General features: G+C 42.8%; 1 protein-coding gene across 1 annotated transcript in view; it reads left to right on the top strand.

Annotated features, from left to right (window-relative positions):
* Nucleotides 1-7,552: 7,552 nt before the first annotated feature.
* Nucleotides 7,553-11,928, top strand: part of csmd2 (CUB and Sushi multiple domains 2) — a gene marked incomplete at its 3' end in the record, with an annotated part of 248,131 nt that continues 243,755 nt past the window's right edge. The window contains exon 1 of the mRNA XM_079522057.1: nt 7,553-7,628. The remainder of the gene's footprint in view (nt 7,629-11,928) is intronic.

Genomic DNA, 11,928 nt, shown 5'->3' with positions numbered 1-11,928 from the left:
ACACAGCACACACGCACACACACATGCACGCACACACACGCACACACGCACACACACACGCACGCACGCACGCACGCATGCACGCACGCACGCACGCACGCACGCACGCACGCACACGCCCACACATGCACGCACGCACGCACGCACGCACGCACGCACACGCCCACACACTCCTCCTCAATGATTCCCAGTCAGCCAGCTTAGGCTCATTTCAGTTCTGAAGTGATTCTTGTTTGGTCGAAACCTCTTCACGTTAATTCCATTTTAGTGTTAGAGTGTAGTACCTTTATTTTATTTTTATGTATTTTTCCTGCAGAATATCACGTGGAAAACTGAAAATATAAAACATTATATACAAAATGACATGTCATGCTTGAACTGCATAGATGACTTCCTGGCTTTGAAACACAATTTGGCTGAGTCAAAGATAAATGCGGAGGAGTTAATTAAATTGAATATGTGTTTATAGACGTGTGAAGATAAGATTATACAGATAATGTTGATGGTGTTTTTGAAAATGATGAATAAATTCATTTTGAGCCTCTCATTCATTCCCCTGCCCCCCTTTCCCCTGTGAATGTGTTGATTACGTTTAGTTGTCCTTTCACATTTCCCCCATGCAATTATCGTCAAATCCAATCATTTAAACATTGTCATATAATTTGATAAAAAATAAAAAATACTATTTTGTGCAACTTTTATTCCACTATTCTGGACCCAGACCACTAATCCTCATTATTCCATTCCACCTCCTCCCACAAATGGAGGAGGAAATTACACACATTGTTGAGCACTCCCCCCGTTTCAAAAACGAGCTTCATGAGTGGAATGGAAGGTTTTGTTGTGGATTAATATGGAAGTTTTGCGGCTTTGTCTGAGTCTTGGCACACATTGTTCCATGATGAGCATGGGTGGATTCGTTGATGAGAGCCATTGCTCAAGACCTCTTCACTATTCATCCATTGAGTTTCTTTCTGAATACATCCTAGCATGAGAAGTGGGCCTGGGCGTGCTGAGTATTGTTCATATTTAGATCTCTCTAATAATATGTTTCTGTATTTTCCCTTTACAGTCAAGAAGATGACTGAACTCAAATCTCGAGGTGTTAAGATGCTGCCCAGCAAAGACAACCACCACAAGATCTCAGTGTGTAAGTTTACTGTATGAACGGAACTTCTTTGTCTTGTCAAAAAGTTAGCTAGCCTACTTTACAACCAGCCTAGTTTTAGGATGAATGTGTGTGGGTTTTTCTTGTGCATTGGAAAGTATTGCAGCTTTACCAGTTCCTCATTTCTGGGTGCAAAACATCTACACCAAAATTGATTCCCTCTTAACTTGGAGGTGATAAACACATGAAGGCCACATTGTCTGAAGAAAAGCAGACCAGTAGACAAAAGACAGTGGCAATTGCATTGGTTGCCCTTTCTTCCATGTCATGAGAATCTCTCTTTCCATCTGTCTGTGCATCTCTCTCTCTCTCTCTCTCTCTCTCTCTCTCTCTCTCTCTCTCTCTCTCTCTCTCTCTCTCTCTCTCTCTCTCTCTCTCTCTCTCTCCGATCACTGGGCACTATCGCTTCCCGACTTTATTTGCATTTCTGCATTTCTGTTTGAGGCTGGATAACCCCTTCACAGACATTTATTATTATCTTGTTATTGTATTGTCCTCCTACCTTCACACTTAACCTTTGGTCAGTTGATCGGTCCATTCACCACTGTGGCCCCAAACGTACCTTAACACAAAGCCCGCCAGAAACATAGAAAACGTAGGGTTAAATTAGTACCCTACCGCACCAAAGCCGGAATTCTCGTTTTAACAGCGATGTATTCTTTAATCCATGTTTTAATCCGATCGCATCATTAGCTACTATTGCTAACCCAACAACATCAAGTGGGACAGTGGCCGTGGCCATTTTGAAGATGCGCGCGCATCCACTTCAATTCTAAGCCCTGCATTCAAAGGCCTGTATCTCAGAAACGGCCCCTCAATGTCGTTTTCAACAAGTGTTTTCAACGGGCTGTAGCAGGCTCGCTGACACTCGCGGTCGGGTTTTTCCACCGGCGAGCGATACAACAACAACCGGTCATGACACCACACACAGCAGTTTGTCATTGTAACATCCGGTTATGGATATTTGGCTCTTCAAAGTAAGTGTTACGCGCGATTAAACCATGGCAATACGCGATCGAGGGATTAATTAATGGAGGCGGGAAATGGGTTTTAATTAAGGATGTCTTTGGTGGGTTGATCGGTCCATTCACCACTGTGGCCCCAAACATACCTTGGAAAGTACTTGATGGATTGCCATGGCATTTTTCCGGCACCTTCATGAACCACAGAGGGGTTCCTGCGTGAAGGTGCACATAAGTTATCCCAAAATCTAGTGCAAAAACTGCTATGAAACTTGCAGAGCGAGCGTGCGTGCTGTCAAAGGCGTAAGAAGAAATGGCACCCTTTTCACATTGGAAGGAGGTAGGGCCCGCACACCCTTTTCACATTGGCCAATTATAGCGCCACCACGCTATAAACGAGGCCACAATAAAGACCTGTGCTCCACGGAGTACAGGTCTCTAGTTGAGATATGGAATCACTTTTATGAGACGGACCTGGCCAAGAGTGCCACACATTAAAACTAGAAAATGTGCCCCTCGGGGCACAGGTCTCCACCATGGGCCAGGTCAGGTTGTGGCCTCCTGGTGGTGCTATAATAGGCCAATGTGAAAAGGGTGCCATTTATTTCTACGCCTTGGATGGCAATTGGATGATTTGAGGCATTTTGTTCCAAAAATCCACCTGTTGGTGTGAAAAGGGTGGGATATATTCCGGGACGTAACAGGGGGTGCAAGGCAAAAAAGGTTTGGGAACCGCTGCGAGTCTAGCGCCATGCACCCTTCGACTGATATCCATTTGGGTGTCAGGAGTAATACCAAGACTAGTCTTGTTTTTACTTTATTATCTCTTCCCTGCCACATTCCTATCCGATCCTGCAGGTAGATCAGAAGAGAAATTCACATAACGCAGCACTGCTCTATGACATTTAATGTGCAACGCACGCACGCACGCACGCACGCACGCACGCACGCACGCACACACGCACGCACGCACAAACGCACGCACAAATAAACAATATTTCAACCGCACTTGATGTTCAACTATCCGTCGGACAAAGTTGTTGATAAACATTTTGTTTATGTGTTTTTTGTACTTTAAATGTCGTAGAGTGGCATGCTGTCAGATTTCGCTTTTTATCTACCTCTTTCACTTTATTTCTAGCTCTGGCACTGCCACTTTAGGGGGATGTGCATATCCTTTCTTAAACTCATTATTTTCAGATTCAGATACACAGATGACTTTATTTGTCCTAAAGGGCAATTCATTTTTGCAGCATACCCAGTCCACAGACATGACAAGAAAGACTATAGTACCTCCGTTTACCCCCTGAAATCCATTTATTGTTACTGTACAGACATTTCCTGTCATCTCGGATGTTTGTGATTAGTTTGCCTCCATTTTGTGCCCCCTCACCTCTTTGGTTCCCATCACTCCTCCTGGAACTGATGAGCCTCATCCATCATTCATCCTCTTCCCGTAGCAAACTGGGCCCATAGAGTATAAAGAAGGATAGAGACCGAACTGGAGTGTTAACCTCAATTTTGAGGTCCGGGCTTTTCACGTGACGTCATGGACGTCCGTCCACTTCCATTAAGTGCTGCAATTCCACATTTCGCCAGTAGGTAGTGGCATCTTCAACGTTGGCTAGCCTTACTGGGGCCTTGACTGGACCCTATGTGAAGGTGTCATATAGGCTAATACATCCTCTTCCCGTAGCCAACTGGGCCCTATGTGAAGGTGTCATCCTCATCCCGTAGCCAACTGGGCCCTATGTGAAGGTGTCATCCTCTTCCCGTAGCCAACTGGGCCCTATGTGAATGTGTCATATAGGCTAATTCATCCTCTTCCCGTAGCCAACTGGGCCCTATGTGAATGTGTCATATAGGCTAATTCATCCTCTTCCCGTAGCCAACTGGGCCCTATGTGAAGGTGTCATCCTCATCCCGTAGCCAACTGGGCCCTATGTGAAGGTGTCATCCTCATCCCGTAGCCAACTGGGCCCTATGTGAAGGTGTCATATTGGCTTGCCCCCGACAGTCACAATGGTGCCAGCGGCCTGTCTGTCAAACGGCATCACAGGGTTTAGCTGGCCGTCGTTCCATCGTCCCGGGCCGTGTGTCTTGTGGCATGCTTAAAATATTAAAGCTGTGGGGGAAAGAAATCGATTATGTAAACGATTCAAAGTCTATTCACAATTTCCCCAAAATCGATTGCAAAAAAAAAAGAAAGAATAAATTGCTGGTTGATGTTAGAGGAGTTTTTATTATATTGTGTTTGTGATATGAAATGTAAGCTTACCTTAATCACAGTAAACATGACTCCAGTCACTTCAGTTCAGCACAGCTGAGGTGTGTGTCACTGTACAGTTGATGCTTGTTGACACACGTTAATGTTAATGTTACTTGCATCAAGGCAATGATCAGAATTAGAATCAGAATCAACTTTATTGTCACATCACAGTTTTACAAGTAAAAAAGTGGGTGAAAATGTTTTTGTGCATAGTTCCCATCGTATAATTTTTTTTTATAATAGATTAAATTTCAAATTTTAATCGAATTGTAACCCCAATAAACTGAATCGAATCGAGATTTGTTTGTTTTTTATAAAAAAAAAAAAATCAAATCGTGACCCCAAGATCGGAATTATGAGATAGCAGAAGATCCACAGCCATATACAAATATGATGAGTGTATAGGATACAGGCTTCATCTTTACAAAACGGTAAACTGTGAAATGAAACATGGTCAAGGCCAAAATGATAAATTAAGCGTCAAATTGATATATGCGAAGGCTAACGACATTGGCAATTTAAATGTCACACATATTCCTGGTGTCAATGAGAAATGCTAATGTGGGCACTTAGAGCTGACATTAACATCATGAGGAATTAACGTCACAAAACTCTGCATCGTTGTTTTGATGTTAAGATTTTTGCAATATTTTCCTTCACAGAAGAAGCAATTAGTTCTGGATTGTGCTTTGAATAATCTATATGTTATCTTATGGTTGTCTCTCTCTCTCTCTCTAGTGTCTCAGATGGGTGTGGCACAGGGACACAACATGTGTCCTGTCTTATTGTTTACCCCTCTCTCTCTCTCTCTCTCTCTCTCTAGTGTCTCAGATGGGAGTGGCACAGGGACACAACATGTGTCCTGTCTTATTGTTTACCCCTCTCTCTCTCTCTCTCTCTCTCTCTAGTGTCTCAGATGGGTGTGGCACAGGGACACAACATGTGTCCTGACCCAGGGATCCCAGATCGAGGGAAGAGAAAAGGCTCTGATTTCAGGTACGTAATGTATCCTACAATCCAGCGCATGGTTCCCAAACGGTGTGCCATGAGGCAGGTTGACTTGTGCCTTGGTATTCTGTGACAGCCACATATTAATAATGCAAAATGAAAAAATAATAATATACAACTATATTAAACAGTTATTATTATATTTTGCACAGTCATCACACAGTACAAAGGCACGATCATATACTAAACTAATATATTTTGACCACTTTCATTTTGGGGCCTATTTTGGGCTACTTTAGCTATGAATACAGGTTTACCTTGCCCATCAGTGTGCCCACTGATTGAATGTAACAAATTACATTACATGTACATTTCAAAATGGGCAACAATGAACAGTAACAATACAGTAGGACTTTCATGTATAGGCCTGTGTATCTTTTTGGGTTGTAAAGGAAGGGAGGATTCATGAGTTCTTGAGACAATCCTAGAGAGATTTAATTTGTTTGGTTAATTAAAAACAAACAATACGTACTGCGGCAAAATATATATTATAAGCTGCCAATATTTTTTATTTGGTGCAAAGCTATACAAGTTCTAGCATACGGCACCCGCCAGACCCCAATGGTGCACCATCCAAAACCATCCCAGCAGAAAACAAATAGAGAAATGTGTTCTCAGAATTAGATATCCTACCATCTGAGCCAGTGCACACTAATAGGCTGTCTCGGTGGGATGTAGGGATTACCAGTGGGCCTGCAGAGTTTCTCTCTTGCTCAGCCATTTGCTGTATCAATGGTCACCCCAACCAACACCCTAACACAGACAAATGGCTACCATCCATCTCCCACAATGCAACACTCTGGGAAGTCGCAGCAGGGAAGCCAAAGACAATTGAAACTCTTTTCCTCCCTTTCCTGATAGAACATTTTGTCCCTTGCTGTTAGCTCGTCTGCATCTCCACTCTCACAGAGAAGATTTCAGAGGAGAGAGGGAAATGGATTAGGTGGAATTGTAGAGATTGGCATTGGCGGGAGAGAAGAGTCCTTTCCTCAAGCGTTTGTGTGTTGGGGGAATGTCAAATCAAAGGGGTGTTTGCTGTGTTTGAAGGCTTGACAAAAGAGTCACTCTCTATTCTCTACCGATAAATTAGATGAGAAATGAACTGCATAACCCTATCGCACCTATTCTGGGGTGAGAATAGCCAATAGCCTACTGTAAGCTCATAGATCAGCTGTTTTCACAGCAAGAGAGTTGGTGTGCAGGGAAAAAAAGGATTGTACCAAGTATGACCCCAGGGTGACCCCTGTCAACTAAGTATGGGGGTTAACTGCAGAGCAATGTTTGTCACGCTGACACACTCTGCCCATCCTTCCCCTGCAGACAGGTACTGGTGGAAAGTAACTATTAGTACATTGGGTTAGTACTTAAGTACTGTACAATTTGGAGGTATTTTACCTTAACTGGAGTATTTCCAATTCCCAATACTGTTACTTCTACTCCACTACATCTCAGATCTAAATATTGTGCTTTTATTGCCCAAACCACACCAATGGGTCGCCATGCTGCGAGTAGATGCACATGGCGACCCATTGGTGTGGTTTGGGCCATTGAATTGAACCAGTTGAATCACTTGGGTGGACTTGGGTCGACGTGCAACAGGACATATCACTCCGCTGGGACGAACGCTAAAACCGTCTCGTTCCCGTCTCGACCCTTCAACTACTTCAGCCCTGTAAAAAATGTCAGCCATTGTGAGCTTGCAGATCTGCTATTTTCTAAATATGTTACACATTTATGTGAGTACAGTTGGAGGCCATCGATATTGTCCTTTTCTTTTTGCTGAGGTTTGCGTGATCTGCGCAAAAGGACAGTTAACCCATTTTGGGCGGGAACCCCTTTTGGTGTTTTAAACATTGTTATAATTTAGCTATTGAAAAATAGCAGATCTACAAGCTCATAGCGCGCCACCGAGTGGCGCGCTACGAGCTTGTAGGTCTGCTATTTTTGAAAAATCGTGAAAATATTTATTTCAGAAAACTGGAGGATTTAGAAGGATTTTTTAAAATTTTGAGGTCAGGCCTAAATGGGTCAAATGATAAGGGACAATATCGGTGGCACCCAACTGTATACTTTTCTTTTCTCCACCACCACTGCAGACGGGGTGCGACGGTGCACTTCTCCTGCGACGACGGCTACGAGCTGCAGGGCTCCAAGAGCATCAGCTGTCTGAGGGTGACGGACAGCTACGTGGGCTGGAGCGACGACAGGCCCATCTGCAGAGGTGAGGAGGAGCGCGTGGGCCGCGGTGTTTATGCATGCAGACCCAGTGACAGAGACACTCTATTTATATCTGAAACCTATCTCTGCATATCTCTGTTGTTTGCCCGTATTCAAGAATCACAAAGAGAATCAAAAGGGGTTTATTTGTCACCCACTTATATAGGGTACAACGAAGCAGAGAAGTGCATTGTTTGGCATGGTCTGCAAGACCGCTGACAACAGCAATATAATACATAAATAACTGGATTTTTGTGAAATAAAAAAAGAGATGAGATACAATCAAATAAGATAGATAAGATAAGTAATTGTCTATGTGAAGGAATGTGTTGTTATTGTCTTTCTTGAGGTGATAATGGATGTCTGTAAGCCATAGTTTTGAGGCAACTATTTCACTATTTCATTAGTAGGCTATTCAAACTGGTGTCTAGTGTCTACAACTGCAAGCAATTCAAGGTAACAAGGTTCTTGCATTGAAGAGGAGACCACAACTCCAGATTTAACAACCCCCCAACAGTATAAAATAAAACAAATAACAACACTAAAGGTGGTTGCACACTGGAAGCGTTTTTCTGAAAACCGCTGGAAAAACGTAGCTAAAAATCAGAAAAACGCACCAGTGTGCAACCACCTTTAGTGTGCCCCTCGAAAATTTCGACTGCCCCCTTTCATCCTGGAGCCGGCCCTGTCCACACCCCCACGGGGAGTGCAGTGCTCGGTGTTGAGTCCATCGGACCCACGGTTGTCCAGAACCGCCACACAAGGCCTCTGCCCGGGCTCTGGACAGGGCCCCTGCCCCAGGCTCCATATATGGAGCTGGCCTGTTCTGACATCACAACACTCCATATTTGAGCATGCCTGACACAGAACTCCATACATGGGCATAAAAGGGACACAGACAGATGGGTGGAACGGGGTACTCTGACATGGGTATTGCATAGCCGGGTGGGGCATGGATCTCCAACTTCCATCGTTACCGACTCTGTGCTCTACAGCCGGTCTAGTATTATATAAGTGTGGAGCAAACCTGTGAAAGACCCATAATACAGTACATTGTAGAAACCTAGCTGTGACATGCTGTTATAGTCACTATATGAAGGGGCTCAGGCAACACATTTCCAAGTAAACCCATCAATTTCAAGGTGGTCACAGCTGGTATGTAGTGAGTGTTTTCAGCGGAGGCAGAACTTGCTGAAATTGCAGTACTTTGTGAAGACATATACAGTCTATTTTCTGATCACTTTCTCTATGACCCCCTCACTGCTATTACCATGGCCATTGGAATTTAGCCTAAGTGCTATTGCAAAACAGTGACTTTGCATCATGACAGTGACAAAACTACAATGCACAGAACAATTAAAAAGGTTCAACATTAGTTCATTTTGAATGGAAATTTAACAGAAGCTGGATGTCATGTTGCAGCTTTGCATGTATGCACATTTCAATTAATTGAATAAACGACAAAAAAACGAAACACATGCACTCTGTAAACACCTTCATAATTTCTCCTCTGCTGAATTTATGATGAAGTGTTTGTGGCCCATGTTGTCATTCTTCACTCAGATTTATAGACATCGGCTGTGTTTGGGTTGCAAAAGCCTGTTTCCCCTTTTTTTCAATCAATCAGTCGCCTTTTGAGATTGGCAATTCTGGGAGGATGGAGGTTGGGGGGCTGGGGGAGGCGGGCAGATTATTTGTCTGGTTTCATTGATTCAACAGCACTAAATGTTGGGTCATTACTCTAAAAGGTCCCTGTAATTGCAAAGTGCCGACAGGCAGGTCCAAAAAGTTGTGCAGTAATTAAGCCAAACATTGTTGCCTCACGCTGAGAATGAGAAGTTCATAAATCATGTTGTCATAAAACACAGAAAAAGCTTATATGCGCAACGTATACAGGAGCATTGACCTTGAGGTAAGGACAAGCAGGCGAGCAGTATGGATCTCAAGGATGGTAGTAGCTTTGAGCTTATCTGTCGACCTGTTTATTTATTTAAATGGATGGATGGATGGTTTGACTGACAGACAGACAGACAGACAGACAGACAGACAGACAGACAGACAGACAGACAGACAGACAGACAGACAGACAGACAGACAAATCGATATTGGTTCCCAACCTTTTTATACTGAAGTACCACCTAAGAAAATATGTGGCTCTCCATGTACCACCATAATAAATAACATTTATTATGTATTTATAAAGTACAGGAGCATTTACCTGCCCTTTTTGTTCCATTCCTAAACCAATAATGCTGCATCTCTGACAAAACTCTTGTCTAATCACTAGTCAGCACAACTGATGATATTTCTAATGTGATTAATCCATTCACAAATCTTCTATAAAGGGGCGTCAGTGGTTCAGGGGTAGAGTGACCGGATAGAAACCGAAAGGTTCCCAGTTCGAACCCAAGGGGTCCCCCAGAGTTAGTGTCGAAGTGTCCTTGAGCAAGACACTGAACCCCTAATTGCTCCCAACAGCATCGGTGTGTGAACGTGTGAGTGAATGGGTGAATGTAATGCACAATCTCTGTAAAGCGCCTTGGATAAAAGCGCTATATAAATGCACCATTTACCATTTACCGTTATAAACGGCTAGGTGTTCTGTCATGCCCATTTCAGCACGGCCGGAGAGCCTATTTCAACCAATTGCTTGGTCAGAAGAACTACCTAAGTAATATAAATATTTCATTCCACTTTTGACTTTTTTCTCCTTTTTTGGGAGACTCCTCTGTGTACCACCAGAGGGGGGCTCAAGTACCAGTGGTACCAGATTAACACACTGTATTGATACCATGGGGAAATTTGGTGTCATTCAGCATTTAGAAGACATATGGTAATGCTGAAGCCAAATTGACACAGTGGTCAGAAAATGACAGAAAATTCCAGTCCATGAAAAGAGACAGGAAAGAAAGAGCGGACGTCCCGCAAAATGAACCGACAAAAAAAAATCAATCATGAATCCGACAACGTAGGAACTGTCGGAAAATACCGCTACGATCAAAATATGAGCGTAAATTGCTTAGTGAATCGGGGCTCAATGTCTTCGGCCTGACAGAGACAACTATGGAGAAAATGTATAAAAAACAAAGCCAGGGAAGGCTGTTATGTACAATAATAGCCACAGTTGTAAATATAGTAGACAATTAAATATATTCCTTGGAATATGTCATTTATGAAGACTTATTTGGCCCGTAGCATTTGCCCTATCCCCGACGACCTTACAGGCATATGCAAAAGGCTCAATTTATGTAACTTAGATAGCACTTTATGTAGACTTAGATAGCATTTTATTCACACTTAGATAGCATTTTATACAGACTTATAGCATTCTATGTAGACAGCACTAGAATAGCATTTTATGTAGACATAGCACTGTACAGTTTCATTATATAGATATTCCACTGTTCTTAGCTTACGCATGTTTCATGATAACTACTTGTTATGTATGTGATGTATTGCCATGCTTTTTTGTTCTTGCTTAATGTAAGTCGCTATGGATTAAGAGCGTCTGCTAAATGCCTAAATGGTAAATTGTAAATTGACTGCTGTCCTGTTTTAGTATTTCTTAATTTTGTCCATACAGGCCAATGAGGCCATATTGTTTGGCAGGAGCTGTCTCACAATATTGTCCACCCACATTGATCTTATATCCTGGCACATGGTTGCCCGTCAGCCATTTTGTGACAATTTCAGCACTTTCCCACTCATCAGTTTAATACCGACTCGCTCTCAGACAGAAAAAAAACGTGTGATGCAATCACCTGAGCGCTGTATCCCCTTTAACATTGCCGTTGGCCATCTTTGCTACTTCATTCTCTTTGATGTGCACTGAGAAATCCGGTTCTCCCGGTGCTCCTCTGCTCTTTTGTCTTTGCGTGATCCAATTGAGGCAAAATGAGATTAGACCACGAAGGAGAAGCTAGGGACACCGATCTCAGAGGGATTACGTGGGTGGGCGGATTGATTGGACGATCCTCTCGTCTAGTAGCAGCAACATGGACCCCTTAGATAGAAACATAAAGGAAAAACAAATACATTGCCAAAGTATCACATATAATTCACATCGTTTGCAGTTAATTCAACTAAACTATCCTACTTTGAGATTTGTTTCAAATGTAAAGTGCAATATTTATAAAAGGTGTTATTATTGTTATTGTTATTATTATTGTACCTTGAATGTCTTCTGTTTCACCTAAGTCCATTTCAATAAATGTTAAAACCGTTTTTGAGAATCATTCACCACATGCTTTACTGTATGTGTATGTGGAATTAGCATTAGTCTTCATTCAATTCACCAGAAGCAC

This window comes from Electrona antarctica, assembly GCF_951216825.1.
Source record: "Electrona antarctica genome assembly, chromosome: 15".
Lineage (NCBI taxonomy): Eukaryota > Metazoa > Chordata > Actinopteri > Myctophiformes > Myctophidae > Electrona > Electrona antarctica.
The sequence above is the reverse complement of the archived record's forward strand: the minus strand, read 5'-3'. Positions and strand labels throughout refer to the sequence as shown.